At 43.2% G+C, this 20,050-nt stretch overlaps 1 protein-coding gene across 1 annotated transcript in view; it reads right to left on the bottom strand.

Annotated features, from left to right (window-relative positions):
* The window catches only part of igf1ra (insulin-like growth factor 1a receptor), a 76,241-nt gene that overhangs the window by 45,127 nt on the left and 11,064 nt on the right, over window positions 1-20,050 (bottom strand). The window lies entirely within an intron of this gene.

Here is a 20,050-nt window from a genome sequence, read left to right on the forward strand (position 1 = left end):
TGTAGTGTCTCGTAGATCCCAAAAATCAATCCAATCAAAACCAAAAAGCACACAGTATTAAATAGTACTACACTGCAGCACTGAGGTGTGACAGACAGGAGCTATCAGCAAAGAGTGGGTGTTAGTACATCCTGCAGTGTGTGTGTGTTTCTGCCTCAGCACTGCATTTTCCTCCATACTCTTGTCATTTGAGGTTGGCAAAGAGCAGGTTCACTTAGTGGGATAGTTTGTTAGACCTCTCTCAGCTGTCCCCCTGCTCTCCCTCCTCCCCCATCCTACATTTCCTCTGGTGTTAACCAGATAGTGCTGCGAGATGAATGACTACATTATTGGTCTTTGATAGCTTAGGGATCTACCTTCTCACAAGAGGGAACAGTGTGTGCTGGACAGGGTCATTTTGTACAACTGTGTAAATTTCTGTGCCAGTGTGAAATTGTATTTGCATACACGTTTACAGAAACAACAAAATCTGCAAAGTTTGGACCACGCTTGATGGGCGATTCGTCCCTGTGCTCCCACTGTCTCCTGCTCTAAATGAAGCTCATAATGAAACATGGCAGCAGCCTCTTAACCCCACTTTGTCAGATATACACATGGCTGCGTCTGGTCTCATGCTCTCCCGTCTCTTCAGAAGGGAGCCCCCTGATAAGCAACCACAACTCTACCTCAGGCTCTAAGATTTCTGCAGCTGTCCAGGACGGCCCAAAGGACTCTGGCCTGTTTCCTCAGCTCACTGAAGAGACATTCCTCTCTGTCTTTCTCACTCTATCTCTGGGTCATACACACACATTCTTCCCTCTGTCTTCTTCTCTCCATGGGGGGTAGGCTGTGAAGTAGTCAGTCTATGAAATACATACACACAGCAGGGGAGCATTGCAATGAACACCTGTGTCAAAAGAGCCACAGGTGTCCAGCCATGATACATGACCTTACCCACACATCTGGGAGATCTTAGGCACGGTTTGCCTGCATGTTTTGTTGTGCAGCAGCGCTGTATCATTATGGAACCTTTCTCCAGAGGGTACATCTAATCCATTTACAGATTTAAACAAGGGAAATGGTTCCAAGGCATCGATCCTACTTATCCTCGGAACACAAGTAGAACAGAAAAGCTTCTCTTCAACCCTGCAGGGACTTTAAAGGGTTCAACAGTCTAAACATTTGTAAAAATGTGTGGAATTCAACATACTAAATTGCGCTTGACCTGCAAGTAGACCTGAATTCCAGCCCATTAATCAATCCTGTGATAAAACAGATACAACACTTTAACCTGGAGTGTGAGGAATGTTAGAGATAGAGAAATCTACATTTATTAATTCTTATTTACACTGGAGGAAATAGCCGAAAGGCAGGCAACTGGGCACTAACTTCAAGAGACAGTAAGTAGCCTAGTAGTAGACGCCGTAGTGGCATGACATCCAAAGAACATGATCGTATATCTCTGGGGTTAGGGAAGAATGTAGGTGACCAAACCAAGAGCAACAACAGCAATACAGCTTGACCATTCCGACATCATACAGAAACCATCAGCAGTCCATATAACTCTAAGCCAAGCACACACACACTAGGCCTGATGCGCTGAATTGGAACCAGTCCAAACTTGAGGCAATGCGACATCAGCGGTGAATATGAGAAAAGACAACATTTCATTTACAGGAAAAGCGACACCACTAAACAGCATGCCCACGCAGATTGTGCAGTGCCTGTGTACCAACCTAACATGGCTTTTTACAAAACAGCTCAATAATTCTACCTAAGTAGAGGAAAAATAACAGATGTGTCGTCACTGGCTAATCACTGTTAAGAGGAAAAAGAAGGAGTGGAATTTTCTAAAAATACCCTGATTTGTTGGGGTCTTAGAGGCTAAACACTGCATTCTGAAGAAGCTAAGCTGAGTGCAAGTGACGTTTCAGTGGTTCACTTACCGTCATGCATTCTTTTTTTGAGCTGTGTCCCTCTTGATTGCCTTAGGTAACCTCACAAAGGAATGCTGAGGAATAGGGGGTTAAATTGGAAATGGGTCTCCAAATGAGGATTACTGGGTCGTGCTAGAACTGAACAAAAGCTGTTTTACCTTAGACTCTCTTGCTGGTCTGGTGCATGGTGCTAAATGCCAACATCCGCTGTTACAAAGCCTCACAAAGAAGAAAACTTAACATGATAGCCTTCAAGGACTCATCCACCCAAGGAAAAAGTAATGAGTCACCCGGTATGTATGCTGGCTTACATTGTTTAACTGTACTGATCCAGTGAATGGGTGTTACAGGGAAAGCTAGGCAGTTGAGCCGCCAAAGGCCAGAACAAGCCGAGAGGTAGTGGATTGAGAAGTTTTTAGAGGACAGGGTTACGTCCTCTTTCTGTCTGTGACATTACATAAAGGCACCGGTGTTATCCTTTTGTAACAGTGGAAATGAACTGTACTGACAGCAAAGAGAGTAGTCTTTTATGTAATCCCTGTCCAGGCCGAGGCATTTTTTTTATCCTCGGTAAGCAGGCCAACAGTGCCCACAGGCTGAGAGGAGGTCTTTCAGCTCAGCAGCTGTTCGGGTGAAGATCAGCAGGAGGATGAGAAGGAGGAAGAGGCCAGAAAGAAGAAGGACAAATGAGGAAGAAATTGTATGGGATGGGGGTTGGATGAGAACATGGGAAGGAGAGTTGGTGAGTGTCAACAGCTTTCAGCATAGAGTTGGTCTAGAGTTTATCAGACAAAGCAGGTGATGAGGAAACAATAGGCATTCTTCCAGTTCTCCCTGTGAGGGTCAGACAGTGAAAAGAACAACCCCCCACATGCTATGTCCTACAAAAGCATTTAAAGCAAAGCACTGTCTGTGTGTTACACAAGCTTTAACTAAGGCGTATACCGGGCATTAAGAACAACAGACAATTTCATGAGGCAGACATGACATCACTGAGGGAATAATACCAACACTGTGACAATATGTAAGACACAGTAAGCCTGAGTCAATACTAATTGGCTTGTTTAACAGAATCTGCACATTGACTTCCCTCTTTGGCATCGCCCATTCCTCATTACTGTTGTATCTCCTCTCCTTACAGAGGAATCTTCAGTATGCAACAAGAATGCCAGCAAGGAGACCAGCCACAGGAATGAACTTAAGTAACCCTGGCTGAGGAAGTAAAATGTTACAGGGCAGCCAAAATATAGATATAGTAAAGCTCAAGAGTCCCCCTACAAAATGTTATTTCATAGAAAATAAGTGAATGTGAGGTGAGGTAGATTTGTATTCTGTCAAGGTAACTATGAAGTCTATCAGTAATCAGAGATACCTTAGCAGGTCACAGATTGCAGGGCATCAGAAGTCACTAATGATCAGTCAAGGCTCAGAATGTTTCACTGGGCAGAAATAAATTAACCCAACAAAATCAAGGGAAAGGCTTTTCTTTTCAATAACATCCACATGCTCTTGTTTATTCCTAGTTGAGACATTTTCTTCCATGGATTTAATGGAGCGGCACACTTTAGAAAATTCAATTAGCAGATTTATGGTCCTTCAGCCCGTGGTCACAGGCACACAAACTGCAAGAGAAGAAAGAAGAACAGTTAACAGTTAAAGGCTGCCCAGAGCAATGAAAAGCACTGGATCCAATAGCACAGAGGCCATGCACCTATTACCTCGAAGAGATCAATTTAGAAGTGATAGCAGCAATGATAACCGATACTCAGATTAAATAAAACACTACTGTGTTTATATTTTAACACACAAATTAATTACTTTCTCCATTCCATTGTCAATTTAGAAAACAATGAGGAGCTATCTTGGCTTTCGTGTTAATCCAAGTAGCTCCATGTCAGATGCTGAGGGTCCAATATTAACAGCAAGTGTAATGATTCTAGAATCGCAGCATTGCCTAATAGAGTCTGTGATTTAACTGACTTAAATAAAGAGTCCAAACTAAACTAACAGACCATAAATGGCCATTTGTAAGAGGCCATTGGCACAAAAAGGCTAATTCATTTCTGCTGAGTAGCGCAGCTTAGTTAGAACAATGACACTGGGCACTGATGAGGGTATGAGGCCACACCTGAACTAACTCATGATCTTCACAGTTCATCAAAGTCATTGGGGCAGGGGGATGGAGAGATGAGAAGAGGAGACAACTGAACAATAGAGAAACTTGAAACAATAAAGCACATGTGTTTCTGTTCAGAGATCAGAGATGTCCTGCTCCATGTGAAGAGATGACAACACCAGCCTCGGCATTGTAATTCCAATCAGAAAGCCTTTACTCTGAAGATGCCCACAACAGACCTAAGATGGGGAAGGATGCCAAGCAATTAACTGCAAAACTCACTGGTTCAACAGTCACGGTCTGGAAGTATTTTAATAAGCTGGAAACTATTTCCAAAATGGTTGACGGTTCCGATGTCGACCAGAGACAAAGGCCTGCATTGTAAAAGCAGAGCGTGTATTTTTCTTCGCTGATCAAGTTTACTGCCAAGAAGCAGGGAACAGGCGACAGACCCAAGAGCAGTCCCTGTTGTTTCTATAGGCCCCACCTCCCCCCACCCCCTACTCCACCTCCTAACACACACACACACACACACACACACAAACACAGCCTTCTCCACCACAAAGGCAGACATCCGAGACCTCCTCCATTGAGCTGTGTCAAAAAAATGCCACGCTGCAGACCATCCCCACAGTGGCCTGTCGCCAATATACTGAATCAATCTGCATTATGATAACCCTAATTTGGGCCATCCAGAGGATAAGTATTTACATGAGAAAGTTAAAGTCAGTAAAACCACCAGAGATTCTTGGAATGGGTGTGTCAGTTAGTTGACAGAAAAAAATGAAAGGAGAGCAAAAGAAATAATGTCACAGACAAACACACTTCCCAGCACAATGCCTCTGTTGCAAATACCGACAAATGACAGAGACAGTGATGCTTTTCATTGGCATCTCTTATGTGTCACCCTCACACAACAGCCCTCTTCTACAGTTCAGTCAGTCAAACATAAACACACAAACACAACTTACACATATACACAAAAAACAAACACAGCCAACTGAAGGACAGATTTTCCCATTTTCTGGCTGTTTATTAGATTTTTTATAGTTACATTTCAGTTACTTGTCCACTCACTGTTTCAGCAGCCTAGGCTGGTGGTGATTAGTTGAGAGGACGCTTTACCATTTAGCCTGGTCATAGATCACAGCTGTGGGGGTATTTCTGGGACCATGGGAGTGGTTTGATCTTGTTTGATCTTGACTTATATAGATGTCAATGTGGATGTGACCTCACTGCTGGGTGGGGATATGTGAACCTCCACCGTCACTCTTGACTTTTTCCTTCTCCTTCTCTTCCTCCAGTAGCCAGCCTCTCTGGCAGGACATGATCCGACCCAGCTCATACTCACTCCATAAATCAGGAGCTGCGTCTCCATCATTGCACTTAAAAAGAGGACGCGGCGCTGCTTTTCTTTGCTGTGTCCCGAGAGGCCACTTCCTCCCACTGCACCAGAGCCAAGAGTTTAAACTTGTGTGCAGAATTTTCTGACACCCGCAGACACAAAGTAACGTGCCGAATACAGAGGTGTCTGTCTCCACGGCAGCACCACAGAGGATGTTGGGCAGAGCACATACTGTACTTACATGCTAGGAAATCCCTTTGATATTTACATACACTCCAATGAAAAATCACAAAAGGCTAGTGTGCGTTGCTATGTGACTTGAACAGAAACAAATATTGTAGTAGATCACTTAGTTGATTTTAATATACATGTTAAGACTTGTTAATTGTGGACACAGATTGAGACTGTGTTGCATTGAGAAGTGTTGCATTAACAGAGGTTTTAATGTTGATTCTCCACAAAATATGCCAAAAGAAAAATCGCACAGATGAGAGCTTCTAAAAAAATTACCTAAACAAAATAAAAATGGTTAAGCACAAATTCCAAGAGCTTAAAAACTTTTATTAATCCTTCAAGTCAAGTAGCAGTGGAGGCAGAGACTAGAAAAGGTCCTAGTCTCAAAAGCATCCCTGGTGGTCTGAAATATTTCCTTTACTTAGGCCATCATGCATGTGTAATTACCCTAGCCACTTTAGGCTTTCACTTAATGAAAACACTGGCCAGTGTACCACAAGATGTAAAAACTTCAAGAGCATTCCAGGTTTGTGATTCTATATGGTACCTCAGCCCCTCACCAGACCGAGGGGGGCAGATGGGTTGTTTTTATGACCAGGAGGCCTCCAGAGGCACAGAATGCTAATAATACCACGGCTGCAGAGAGTAGGCCGGAGTCCAGCATATCTAACTGTTCCTCTATGTGCTAGTCATGCCACTGGTGCCAACCCAGTGGCTCACAATCTGACTCATCCACACAGCCCGTACACCCAGTCTTTAAGCACATGTAGAAGAGTCCTTCTTCTGACATCACATGAATCTACCAGCCAGAGTTCACATTTTCAGCCATAATCCATAACGATCCAAAGAAGAGCTCCTGTTGAACCCATTGCTCTCATCGCCGTACTTCAAGATGAGTTATGGATTCTCCAGTAATCACAGACCTTTCCACACCCCAGTGATAAAATGAAGTTTGTCTCATGCTCTCTTTACTCCCCACACTCTCTCTTTCTATTGCTCTCATGCACATACAAAGTCATAGTGTGTCAGAGAAGCAGGCTACGGCCAGTTGAGGGTCAGTTGATAGAGTAAACCTGGCGGTATGCTCCAAATGAGAGCAAATTTGGCGTGTTGTCACAGCCAAAATGGTGGAATCGAGACCAAAATTTGGCTTCAGTCGCTAAAGTGTACACAGGATGTCAGACTACATTTTTGCAGAGCTACAGCATAACCTGAAACTGGCTATATAAGGCTATAGATGACTTTACATTAGCACAATGTAGCATAATATATTTGGAAAAATTTGCAATATTCCATGCAATTATCCAATCACAACACGCTTTTCTAGATTTTTTTTTGTGCTTATCATAAAAATACAATTATGCTATTTGGTATTATCTATTTTATATCTACAGGGAGTTTGGGTCTAAAGAAATCGAGAGCCTAAGCTCACCATCTGAATTCACTTGAGCTATGAACGGAGCTTGTTGTGATGTGATGCTTTGGGCAGGCCAGGACACTCTGTGCCCACCACCACACAGGGAAATACCAGGCATGTGGATGTCGTCCGTTCTCTGTTTAGCTTCAGGCTAAGCTCTCTGTCTACTCGACTGTCACTGGATCACCTTCCATTGACTTTCACCATGCCATACAAGGAGCACAGATATGCGTTTATATGCCTTTGTCACTATATGCAAGCATGCATGTTCAATTGGTATACACACTGTAGGCCTTTGTGAGTGATTGCTTAGAATGAAATTCATCATACATTCAAGGGATGTTCATTGTCCCAGAGAAAGCCCTTGTTTAACCACAAACAGTAATTGAAGAGGGTAACACTGAATGAATGAACATGTGCTTAACAAAAAATAATGAAATGGGTGTAAGTGGGGGGGGATTGTTTCATGTGTAATCTAATGATAACCATTTGTTACAATTGTCCATTTGTCCATTTTGGGCCTGGACCACTGGCTTGCTGGCAAGCTAATCACACTCCTTAATGACTCTGATGTAAACAAATTTAGCCACTCATTTGAAAAATGCCATGGAGCAGAAGAAAGGGAAAAAAATCCCCTACATGGATAAATTTTAGCCTGAGGAGAAACTGTATTCTGCAGTGTGGATGAATTACTTGCATATGCAGAGCAAAAACATTAGCGCCACAAAGCTACAGTACCTTGAACAAAAGCTACTTTGAGCACGCTACAAACATGCACACATTACGTACAGTACATAGAGTAAATGCCATACACATGCTGAGAGGCAGTGACACACATCCCTTCTTATACACCTCCCTGCCCTTGATTCATTTTCATGATGACACACACTTGGAGTTGGGTTTTAAATGCATATCATTTTGCTTCAAGTTAATCTCAGACCCTTAAAAAATTGCCGTGCCATCATGGTGAAAACCGATCTTTTGTGTTTGAGCTCTCAACCCTATGAGTTATGACTTTCAAGCAGAGTTGGATAAAGCTTTATAAACACAAAAATGTTAAAAGCATGTCTGGAATGTAAATATTTCAAAACAACCATTCAGATTAAAGCTCAGCTATTGCATTATTCCTAAACAGGAAGTTGCTGCATTAAAAAGGAGATTAAAAAAAGAAAAAAATAGCACTACACCCTGTATAGTAAATAAAACATACAGCAGAAAAGGCAACAAAAGTGTTGCCTTCATAGAGACGTCAGGAACAAAAGACTTCCTAGTTTTGTTAACCCGTAACAGAAGAAACAGAAACGGGCTTCCACTAATGTAGCATTTGGATATGTATAAGGAATGTGGCTCTCCTCTTTACATGAGGCTATTTTCATGTACAGAAAGAACGACACGCTAATGTATGTAAATTGGACCATGCATCTTTTTTTCATTTTTTCTGCCTCCCTACCGCACTAAGGCATCATTCCTGGCCACTGAAAACTGATGTTTTTGTTGTGAGTCCATACTGTAGCTACAAGCGTAAAAAGCAGATAAACTGAAAGTTTGCGGCCCCTCTATTACCGGCTGAGAAAACAACATAGAAAGTCAAAGCAGGACAAAGTTCCAGGGTTTTCCTAAATAGGAGCATCGGTGTCAATACCCCACAAACAGGCGGAGGAAGGGAGAAGGAAAGAAAAGGATTGGAAGATAATACCATATATTATGTAGAGAGGTAGGTGGAATGCAAAAACAAGCTTTTTACAAGCCAGTTCATGTCTGGTCTGGAAAAGTGCTAACAACACTACATATAAGACAGAACAGTGTCTCACTACCGGGAAAGGCTGAGACACGGACCACAACCATAGACTGTATAAAACTCCACAACACAGCAAATCCACAAGTGTTGACTCATATTTTTCACCGTATCATGGTGGGATGGTGGATTTTGACTTACTCATCAACATCAAGTCATGGCATTTTCAAACCACATCATAGTTAAACAGAGAGGTGTAACAACAAAAGCTAAAGCAAGCTGACAAGCATAGTGTGGGCCCAGCCTGCAGAGGCTATGCTGAGTAAATGAGTGTGAGTAATAAAATATGAATGAGAATGGGCGGTGTTTACATTCAAGCTGTGGGCTAGTGTCTGTCATGTTAATCACACAGCCACAGAGACAGAGGCGATTCCTGACGCACACTCAAGTGCAAACAAGCCCCACAAGCCTTGTCTCTGTAACTGATGCACTAATGGGAGTGGGTGGTGGGGGTTGGTGTTGGACTTAAGGGGGACGAGTCCAGACTGGGACTTCAAAAGGCCTGCTGGACGCTTATCAACAAATGCGCTCTCATCAGACACAAGAGGATGGAACAGATGAAAGGAGTGCTAATGCACCTCCACCTCCATCATCAAGCATCCATTCTGCTCTATCAGCAGCAGACCTGAGGAGCCAGGCTACCATAGGAAGATATCGAAACACACAGACAAAAAAGACACAGACAAACAGTGGGGGTCAATGAGTTCTTAAAGTCGGTAAGCGAGCTCATTATTGAATAACTGATCCATCACAAGTTAAGGTCACGCATACATCCAGCAGGCCTAAATTAGGGCTGAGCAGTTATCCAATATTATCATTTATCATCCTTAAGTGCAACCGTGTTGTGATGATATGATTGGCATGTTATTTTTTTTTACAAAATTCTATTGTCCAAATGACAGTAGAAACTATTCCAAAGGGTGGTTTTATTCAAATAACATTCAAGAAATAAATACCAAACCAACGTCTATGTACAAGATTTTTCTAGCTGATGAAGACCATATAATATGTGTCCAGTTTTTTTGTGACAAATATTGGAAAAATCGTATTAGCATCATGATATTGATTTTAACCACATCACCCAGCCCTAGCCTAAATGACAAATCTCTCTGATGATCTCATTATGGGCCAGCACTGTGTTGTCATGCAGGTGTCCTGTGGCATTACAAGAAAACAGTGACAAAATTATCCTGTCACCTTACCTTACCCTATCTGCCACCATAGAGTCACAATAATCTTTAATGTCCTGTGAGTCTAAAGCCAATTTAGTGAGGATGAATGAGGATAGTGGCAGCTCCCAGGTGACGCGGCCTTTCCCTCCCTTCGAGCAGTAGGCGGAGATGGAGCTGCAGTGGGGAGCTCTATATTTATCTGACACAGTAACAAGCCATAGTCTGACTGCTGCATGGTGCAGTACAGCTGTGCAGTTTCTCCAGGCCCCCCCCCTCGGACTCTGCTCCTCTGTTGCCAGTGATGAGGGAACCGGGGATGACCCAACAACATGTCATCACTATCATGAATAAAATTCGCGTTTGCCTCACTCTGTCATTGTATAGCTCATCGACGGCGCTTCACACGCTGCTGGATTTCTCTACAGGACAAGCCATATTTCAAAGTTGAGAGCCATATTTCATCCTGGGCCACCCCGATGCTGACAAAGCACCAACTGGAGTGGCCCATTGAGGCGGCCCGCCAAGGAGCTGCCATTCTGCCAAGAGAGCCATGCCAAGAGGGCTGGAGAAGGCAGAGGAGCCCTGGCCACCTGTGCCCATTAGGCTGCGTGCTGACAACTGCACTAGGCCCTGGGGATCCCACCCAAACAAGCTGAGGAGAGAGTGGAGGGGAGGGACCAGACAGGGTCAAGGTGATTTCTGTCATTAACAGAAAGCAGAGTAATGACATTAGACAAGCCAGACTGCTTTATGGATTGTTGACACTGAAAGTTATATGGGGGAAGATTTGTAAAGAGTTGATATAATCAAAACTTTGTTTGGAGCTAATATAATGTCAGTCCTCAAGCTGGCAAACAGGGAACTTGAAGCAAGAGTTTGATGGGAAGTGTGTGGTTGTCACACACATTTCATTTAGCTGTGTTATTCATGAGATTTTATTTGTAATTTTATGATCTCCTTTCATCTCCTCATTGTGCACATGCTCGGAAAAAAGAACAGACAGCAAAACACTGTTGGCACGCTGAGGCCTGCTTGATATCTCTTTTATAGATAGTGTACGTGCACACAACACATCCATTAGATCCATGACTCATCCTGAGCTAAGCTGCTGCAGGAACAGTAACTGTTCTTTTGCCATTGTACAATAATATTTTATATTTGATATAAGATGTAACGCTATTCAGACTTTGTGTGTACCTGTCAGCTTATTTAGTACCAAAACCACTTGGTCACAAAGCTTTAAAACAAGACACATCCCACATCGACACACACTGACATGCCCTTGGGAAGTGGATTTATTTTCAAAGAAACACACACATTTCAGCCATGTGTGAAGGGAAAGGTAGGGGAAGTAGATCGAATCCCACACACCCCCTTGCCTCCTTACCACACACACACACGCACACACACACACACACACAGCAGGGGAAAAAATAGAGGAGCAGTGTTTCTGTGACCTCAGTGAACCTGACTAACTATTCTGGCAGACCGGGATACTCTCCTCTCTCTGCGGTATGCCAGCGTACATCCTCACCTCTGCAGGAGAGATTTGTCAGCAGGAGATTTCTTTTTTTCCCGCTGTGGCATTAACCCGTGCTCTCTGAGCTTACTTGCAGGCATGGCACATTATCTCCCAGGAAGCACTGCCAAGCCAGCCCAGCAGTGAGTAAATGGCTGGTCTGGCCTGCACTATATGGAGGGACAGAGCTGGGGCAGGCAGGCAGGTAGACAGAGGCACGGCTCAGGCACCAAGGGCAGGCACAGGCAGCAGGCGTGGGCACTCATCGCTCTCACCTCTCTGAAAGGCGTCACTAAGAGGTGGAGATAGCCCTCATCCTTCCTGCCATTTAGAGCTGGGCTGAGGGGAACCTACCACAGAGCCAGGGGGTCCCATAGCTCTGTGAGAGGAAGTTATAGTATTCACGCAGATTTATGAATGAGTGGTGAGAGCAAAGGATGAGTCACAGCTTCCGAGCTGCACAGCCAGAAGGCAGCAGGCAGTCTATCACTGGGGATTGGGTGGCTCAAATAGGCATCAAGCAAGCTGGAAACACACACACACATACACGAACACAGCAGGCACAGTCACAAGTGGGCACACGCAACCTGGGCACAAGTTGAGGAAAATTTGTAAACCAAGTGGGGTGGCACGTGAGAGAGGAGATGGAGTGTATGTGTGTGTGCATGAGGACCTGTGTGTTTGGATGTGAGTGCAAGTGTGTCAGTCAGTCTCTTTGGAGGCTAGCAGCATGACACACGGGTCCTATTTTGGTCAATCAAGTCTATGAGAGGAAACCTAGGAAAAGCGGCCAATCTGTCAGTGCTATGAGAGAGTCCTTTGTAGGCCACAGAGGACAGGAGTCGGATAAACTCACAGCGCCGGCCATCAATGAACAATAAGCCCTGCTGTTCATACATGGACAATAACACACTGTATAACCATGTCATTGTGAATGACCTTTGCTAACTTGCAATCAAATTGAAATTATGCAGAGAAAGACACTGTTAAAAGTTAGCAACGGCAGTCGACACGTGTCTGTGGCTTTTCATGAGTTTCACCACACTCTGCTCAAGCATCGAGGCAAATATAATATGTTACAATTTTGCGTTTGGAAAGAACTCAAAACAAATTAAAGCGTGAGGCAAAGAGAATTCCTTTCTGACCAATCACGCACGCCACTCCTGCTCCAGGCCTCTCAAAACTCCAAAGGCAACCAATAAAATCAATTGAGCAGAAAAACTATTTGTAACCAAACAGAGTTTTTCCCCTTGCTTTAAGAGGGCTCAGGTTCTGGGTACTCAGTGAAGAAGGTCTCTGTTTTGGGTGAGTGTACTAATATCGGCTGCTAACAGTTCCCAAGAATGACATTTATGAATGTGACCTAGATGGGAGAAAATGTGGCAAAGGCCAGGAGAGGGAAAGAGATGGAAGGAGGGAGGGTGCAGGGATGTAGATGGAATGTACTGATACAGAAACACACACACACACACACACACAGAGACAGACAGACAGACAGTTTTAGTATGTTCTGTTCACATTAAAGTTGACAGCAAATGAGTGTAATTAATATGCTATTAGATCTTTGATAGCTAGATGAACAGAAAACTGAATTCTGATCTAAAATTCTGAGTTAAACTTTTGCTTATATGATTAGCTTATATAGCTACAGATTATAATAGTGTAGCATGTACTATATGTTAATACCACTAAAATTTGCTGACTATTTCATGACTATAAAACACTCCTCAAACTCTGGTTTAGATGAGTACTACATAAAAAATGTATTACTCACTATTAATAGTTCGACATTTTGGGAAATACACTTATTCAGGTTCTTTGCCCAAGAATTAAATAAGCAGATTGATACCACTATCACATCTGTCTGTTAATTATGAAGCTACAGCCAGCAGACTTAGAGTTAGCTTAGCTAAGCATAAAGACTGGAAACAGGGCGAAATAGAGTTAGCCTGGCTCTGTCCAAATCAACAAAACAAAACCAACAAATTCTGCCTACCAGAAACTCGAAAGCTCACAAACTAACAAAATATGCTTGTTTAATCCTTTAAAAACTGAATTGTGGTTTCTTATTTTGTTGTAATGTTGTAGCTTCAGGTCTGTACTAGCAAATCTCTGCAAGAAAGCGAATAAGCATATTTCCCAAAAATGTTAAACTATTCCATTAAAAATTGCTAATATGATTTGCTAATGTAGCTATAACATTAACATTACAGCCTGTTTGCTAATGTAACTACAAAAGAATGTGCTAGTTTTTCTTACTTTCCACTTACTTACTCATTTACTGATACACTAATGACTTAAATCTGGGTATCAGAATGTGTAGGCAATATTGTGGAAAATCAATAATTGATGAAAAGATAATTGATGTTTCCGAGATTTTCCCAATGAGGTACATACCACAGCTGAAGTGGCAGCAGTAAAGGAATGATGAGAGAAGCTGTTGTGTCCGCTCGCTCTCTGTCTAACACACACACACACACACACACACACACACACACACAGAACCCTATTTACAGCCTGTTTTCGCTTCACTTGCCCTTGGACCACAAAAAGACATAAGCATCTGAAAACACAAAGAGAACGAAGGGCTGCCTTGAAGGGAGCTTTGTCTGCTTTCTCTAATGTATTTGTTTCAATGACACCATGGAGATGTAACATTGGGAATCAATAGTCCACAGTCCTATGGGGAAATAATAGAGACAAGGGCGTGAACACACACACACACACAGTGCCAGCAGGGCCAGAGTTAACTGAACAGCACAACTGTGTCTCACATGTTGAATATATCCTCCTGAAGTTACCTACAAGGTCTATGCCATTCGAGGGTAGTAATGTGTTCAAATGTTGGGGAGTTACCAGGCACAGGCCCACTGTCTCCTTTCCCAGGATGCTGTGGCGACCCGGTGAACAGAAAGAAAATCTGAGTGGAATGGACTAATCATGGTAGTGGAGAGCATGATGCATCAGATTATTCCATCTTTAGTCTGGTGGTTGTGGGAGGGCAGGAACGGATGAGTCTGATCGACATGAGTGCCTTCTCTTTGGCACTAACACTGGCACGCTTCCTAAGCTTTGTACAAAATGGAGCAGGAGAGTGCAGGCGAGTAGTTCATGCCGGGTGGAAACATCGGATGTATGGGCATTGAGTCATGGGACTGAGTGTGCCCCCAGGAAAGCACCAGACTGTCAAGACTGGAATTTGAGCCCTTTTCTGCTTTCTATCCCTATAACCGCAGGACTCTGATAAGCTTCAGAAAAGCCAACAAACATTTAAAAGCTTCCTGCATCTGCTTTTGGATGTTGGTTAAACAAAAACGACTGATGATCATATGAACTCGGCCCAAACACAAGACAAACACAAAAGAGACCTAACCTACATCTGTATCATCACCAACATCAGTTTAGCTCCTTTTTATTGCCAACAAATAGTTTCTGTATCACTGCACATGTAGTCTGCACATACAGCCTGTGCTGTGTATTTCCCCCTCTTTATCCCCTCACCACTGCAATGACTAAGCCAGCAGGAATTTCTACCTTATATACTTAAAGGGGCAGACTCATTCCACCCAAGTTAACATACGTACCTTATACCTAAAGTACCAATAAATCTAGCTCTAAGCCAGCACAAACGGCGCATAATTTCTGCACAGTTCGATCTTTCTGCAACTAATCTTGACAACAAGAAGTATGAGCTATGTGGTAGCTCCAGAAATCAATTTACTAGGGGGAGGGAAAAGGAGGATTTGCATTCTGTTTTCTCTCTGATTAATTTGAATTTTCTTGTCAATAACTTTTTGATTAAATAAATTAGCACAGAGAGCCAGAAAAACAACCAACAGTGAAAATAGAAATAAAGAAAAATATCTAACAGTTAGTTGGCATGTAACTGTGCCGTTTTAAAAGATAAGCCACACCATTGCACTGGCTTACATGTTGCTTCATTACGATGAACATAGGCACTGTAATTTAATTCAGAGTCGATCGCACAAACACTCTTCTGGTGCCGTAAATACTTGCTAGTGTTTCAGAAACACTAGCAAATAGTAGGAACTTCAGTAGGAACCAATGGGCTTTTGGCTGAGTGCCACAGACAGTGTAGGGAAGTCAGAAAGCATCGAGAGACAGGCAGGCTTTCGTAGGATTTGTTGACAATAAAAAAATAAAAAATAGCCAGCCTTGTCCTTTAAACTCAAACAGTAGAAATTGCAGCAGAAAGAGTAGAAATCTGCAAATAGTTGCAGTATAAGATTTTGTCTGCCCGTCTGAACCTGCTTACCCTACAGTTGCATCCTCTAACAGAGTGTGTTTTACCCTGCTGTGAAGTGGGCTTAGGTCAGTGCACTCATACCAGAGATATCAAGTGGGTCTCTGGCAAGGAGGGAGTAAACATATTATCAAATGCAAAAGTTTCCCGGGCCGTAGGAGAGCTCTCCCAACTGCCAGGGCTCCAAAATGCTTTCGCTCTGCTGTGTTTCTTCTGGGTTCAGTACAAGGACACACAGAGCACAGACTGTATGTGGCATAACAGGACAGCAGGTCTCCTTAAGTCAAATTTCACCTTACACAACTATAGCTCAGGTGCTAAAATGCAAACTGACACCACATCACCTCAGTTTTGCTTTCTCAAAAAGCAAAGGCAGTTTCTGTAAGTGGACATTTCGATTCATTAAACATTCACAGGAAGACTTGACTTTTGTCTGTATCAATGTCAAAATACAACATTCAGAACATGATATTCCTTAAAATAAGATAGTATTAGGAGGTAAGGGTTGAGAAACCAGACCAGAGTTCCTGTGAAGAGCATACTGTAAGTTAATATTCTATCACATAAAGGCTTTATTTTTTCCCCCACCTGTTTTGCATCAAGTCCCGCCCTACTGTGCTGTGGCTAGTACTCATTACTGTGACGCGTCCTTGTAATTGGATGCTTGGCGTTGAACGCTTGATGACAGAGATCCTACATGCTCCTTCGCCTGCGACTCATTGCATTAATTTTCTAGTTGGTCTTTATTACAAAATAGGAAAGATCTGATCAGTTAATTTACCACACTGACACTAATACTTCTGAAGGGCATATGTTCAGATAATAAGCTTAGCCTTTTCCCTAGATAAAATAACAAATGTTATTTTAAATGAAATGCTATAATTTTAAATAATTTTGCCTGTTTTGTTTTCTTATACAGTTCTTTAACCCTTTGTTTTTCTCGATGGCAACACATGGTTCAAGATTGAGCATAATATGTTGATTAAATAAAGTTATGGTTATGAATACATGATTTGCTGAGAAGCAAATATTATATGAACAAGGGGTTAAATTGCGTAGACTTAAATTGAGTTGCATCCCCTCTGTAGATATAAGGATTTAAAATATATTTATATCGGTATTATTATTACATTATCGTCAACGTCAGTAGTGTCACTAGTGTTGCCAGCGGGACTTACTGAAAATTTGACAGAAAAACTAGTGGAGCTAGCGTCCAATCATAAGGTTGCGTCAAAGTAACGAGCTAACCAATCACAGCACAGTAGGGCGGGACTTACGCAAAACAGGTGGGGAAAAAATAACGCCACTTAAAGGAGACGTGAGCTATGTAAGGACTAGCGAGTGTGAGAGTGTGTGCCTCCCTGTTGAGCTATGAGGCCTTACCTACCCTAAGACTGCGCATGGACACAGACACCTGCCTAACATTAAAAACCTTTTGTCTATCTGGCTTTGGCACAGGGGCAGAAGGCAGGCCTGTTTGCAGCAAACACAGAGACCTGAGGAGGCAGGAGCAGGCCAGCCACTTCTTAGGCACGGGATCCCCTAAAACTCAAAGCAAACAGGGTGATATGTCAAAGGATCCAGGGCTGGATCCCAAAATAAGCCGGTTGGCTGTGACCACTGCAGTGGTGAGAGAATATCTCCAACAAGTAAACAGTGGAGAGATAGCTGACAGCCAGAGCTGTTAACAGCCCCTGATAAGCCCTGCAGAAAAGAGGGAGGTGAATATAAAAGAGGAAACACCAGCAGAACAACTGACAAGGACAATTAGAGATGAGATCCAGGCTGAAGCTAAGGCCCTGTTTACACCTGGCATTAACATGCGTCCTGGGTGATCCGATCACAGGTGGACAGCTCCAAGTATAGGTGTGAATGCACCCAAGACGCATTGAGGACGCATTGAGATACGATCGCTCAGACCACATACGGAGGTGTCCTTAGGCCACATTGAAGGACCGCCTTCTCAGCTGACGTCTTCTGCGTAAGCATTAAAGTACGCACTAAAGAGCAAAACAACAAGAAGAAGCCACAACAATTGGCAAAATGGATTCTCGTGGATGGAGTACACACGAAACATGCTGTCCGATGTCCTTCTGCTGCTCTGCCTCAACTCTAAATTTCTAGAGTTTCCTGATGGACAGATAGCTTTACTTATTGCTAAAGTAACTGCCATAGACTGGTAACTGCTAACTGCTGCTAATTGTCCGGACTGGGAGCTTGGAGCACTGGGATAGTGTTGGTGTTTAACGTTACATCGCTAGCACAGGAGCTTTAGCCTGCCAGGAGGGGGAGGTTTAAAAAACCTAATAAAGCTTTAATTAAGCTTTAAAGCTAATAGGACCGCTAGCTGCATGGCTAACTGAGCTAACTAGCTAACAGTAGCTACAGTTAGCAGCAGAAAGCTATTTGTCCATCAGGAAACTCACAGAGAGTTGAGGCAGAGCAGCCTGGGGACATCACCAAAATCAGTGAATAAAGTTATAAAGTTGTGTTTTTGTACAGTAATCAGTGAGGCCTGGCCCCCAGAAACACTCCGCTCCGGCACCTATAGTTTTTCCAACCTAATTCTTGTCTCATTTGTGGCCTGAAATTCATCAAATTCAGGTTAAAAACAACAATGCATTTGGTCTTTGCAAACAGAAATGATGAACGTGTTTATTTGCATATAAAGCAGGGAAGTGAGATCCGATCACAAGTGGTCACTCGAGACGCATTCAAATGCCAGGTATGAACTGGCGTACTTGGAGCTGTCCACTTCTGATTGGATCACCCTAGGTGCATATTAATGCCGGGTATAAACAGGGCCTAAGTGAAGTGGAGAACGCTAGTGATGAAGAAACGGACATACAGCGTCTACGAGGAGGGGAAAGCAGCAGCAAGGAAGGCAGGCAGGATTTATGAGGAAGCATTTGGGGTTGAAGGAGGAGGAGGAGGAGGGACAAGGCATTTTTCAATGCGCCTTAGCGAGAGCTTGCCGTTGAGCTTGTATACTTGACATTTGTCTGACATTTCCCCTCAGTGCCCCTCCTCCCGCGTACGGCTCCTCAGTCAGGGCCTCTCTACGCATTGCTCCCTACCACTAAAAAGCACCCCGAACCTCTGCTCCAATCTGCACTTCCCTACACGGTCTCTCCCACTCACTTCCATACAGCCACAAGTACAGTATTAACCTGGCTTATTCTGCCTAGCATCATATTTACATTCACCTCTGAGGAGGCTCATCTAATACACCCCAAACTGTTATATGGAACATGTGGAAAGAGCAGTTTTGCTGTTGCTCCATGAAGCACTAGAAGGCCCAGAGGCAAAAGTATGTGCTAGGCAGACAGCACTCCCTCCTCATGTAGTGTAATTAAAGAGGAGACTGGGCCGTATTGACTAGAAAACCACTGAATGCCCTTGAAGGAACATCTGTACTGGAGAAAAACAAGGCAATTATGCAGAGGGGTGGAGGGAGGAGAGTGGAATCTTAAGCAGGAAGGACAGAGAGAGACACATCAAGATTTAAAAAAAAACAAAGAGGTGAGAAATGTTATCTGTGCATGAACCCTGGAATATTAACAGACATCACAGACCTGCTCTAGCTTCATTCTGTTCTTTTATTGCTTCAGTAACTCCTCCTTTCTTTCCACTGTGTAGCTCCCCAAAGCCTTTATCTGCAGCCTTGTGACCTCAAGGCCTACTAGATGAATGCATTTACCCTGACCCTCAGAGAGAAGTGAACTGCTTCAAACAATACTCCTGCTCTGCCTCTCAAGTCCGACATGTGAGAACAAAGGGTTTCACCACAACACACTACATAGTATCTACTGTGGGAAGAACAGACATGACTTGGAGGTCATAGCATGAGATTTCACCTTTCACAGTGTAGCATGTCATAAATAAATAAAATTGAGGAAAGTTAGTTTTCTGAATAAAGATATTCATATAAACTATTCGTATAAACTTTTTTTTAAATTCACATAGCCAACTGTATATGGCTCAAGCAATCAATAATGGCATGCAGGGAGCTCCGGCAGGTCAGTACATACAAGAATAAACAGAGGCACAACAATAAACACCATAGCTTTTCTATAGAGACAGACGTGGTCACTAGGGAAAGGACGCAAACTTGATTTCCACTATTTGTTCTGAGGCACCCTGGGGGTGAAGGAGGGTGGTGTTTGCGACGTCCAACTGACTATGGGAGCTGCACACAGGTCTTCAATAGGAAAGGGCTGGAGGAACATTTTCCCACCATTATTTCACACAGATGAGAGCGAAAATGGCATA

The sequence above is a fragment of the Siniperca chuatsi genome, linkage group LG4 (genome assembly GCF_020085105.1).
Source record: "Siniperca chuatsi isolate FFG_IHB_CAS linkage group LG4, ASM2008510v1, whole genome shotgun sequence".
Lineage (NCBI taxonomy): Eukaryota > Metazoa > Chordata > Actinopteri > Centrarchiformes > Sinipercidae > Siniperca > Siniperca chuatsi.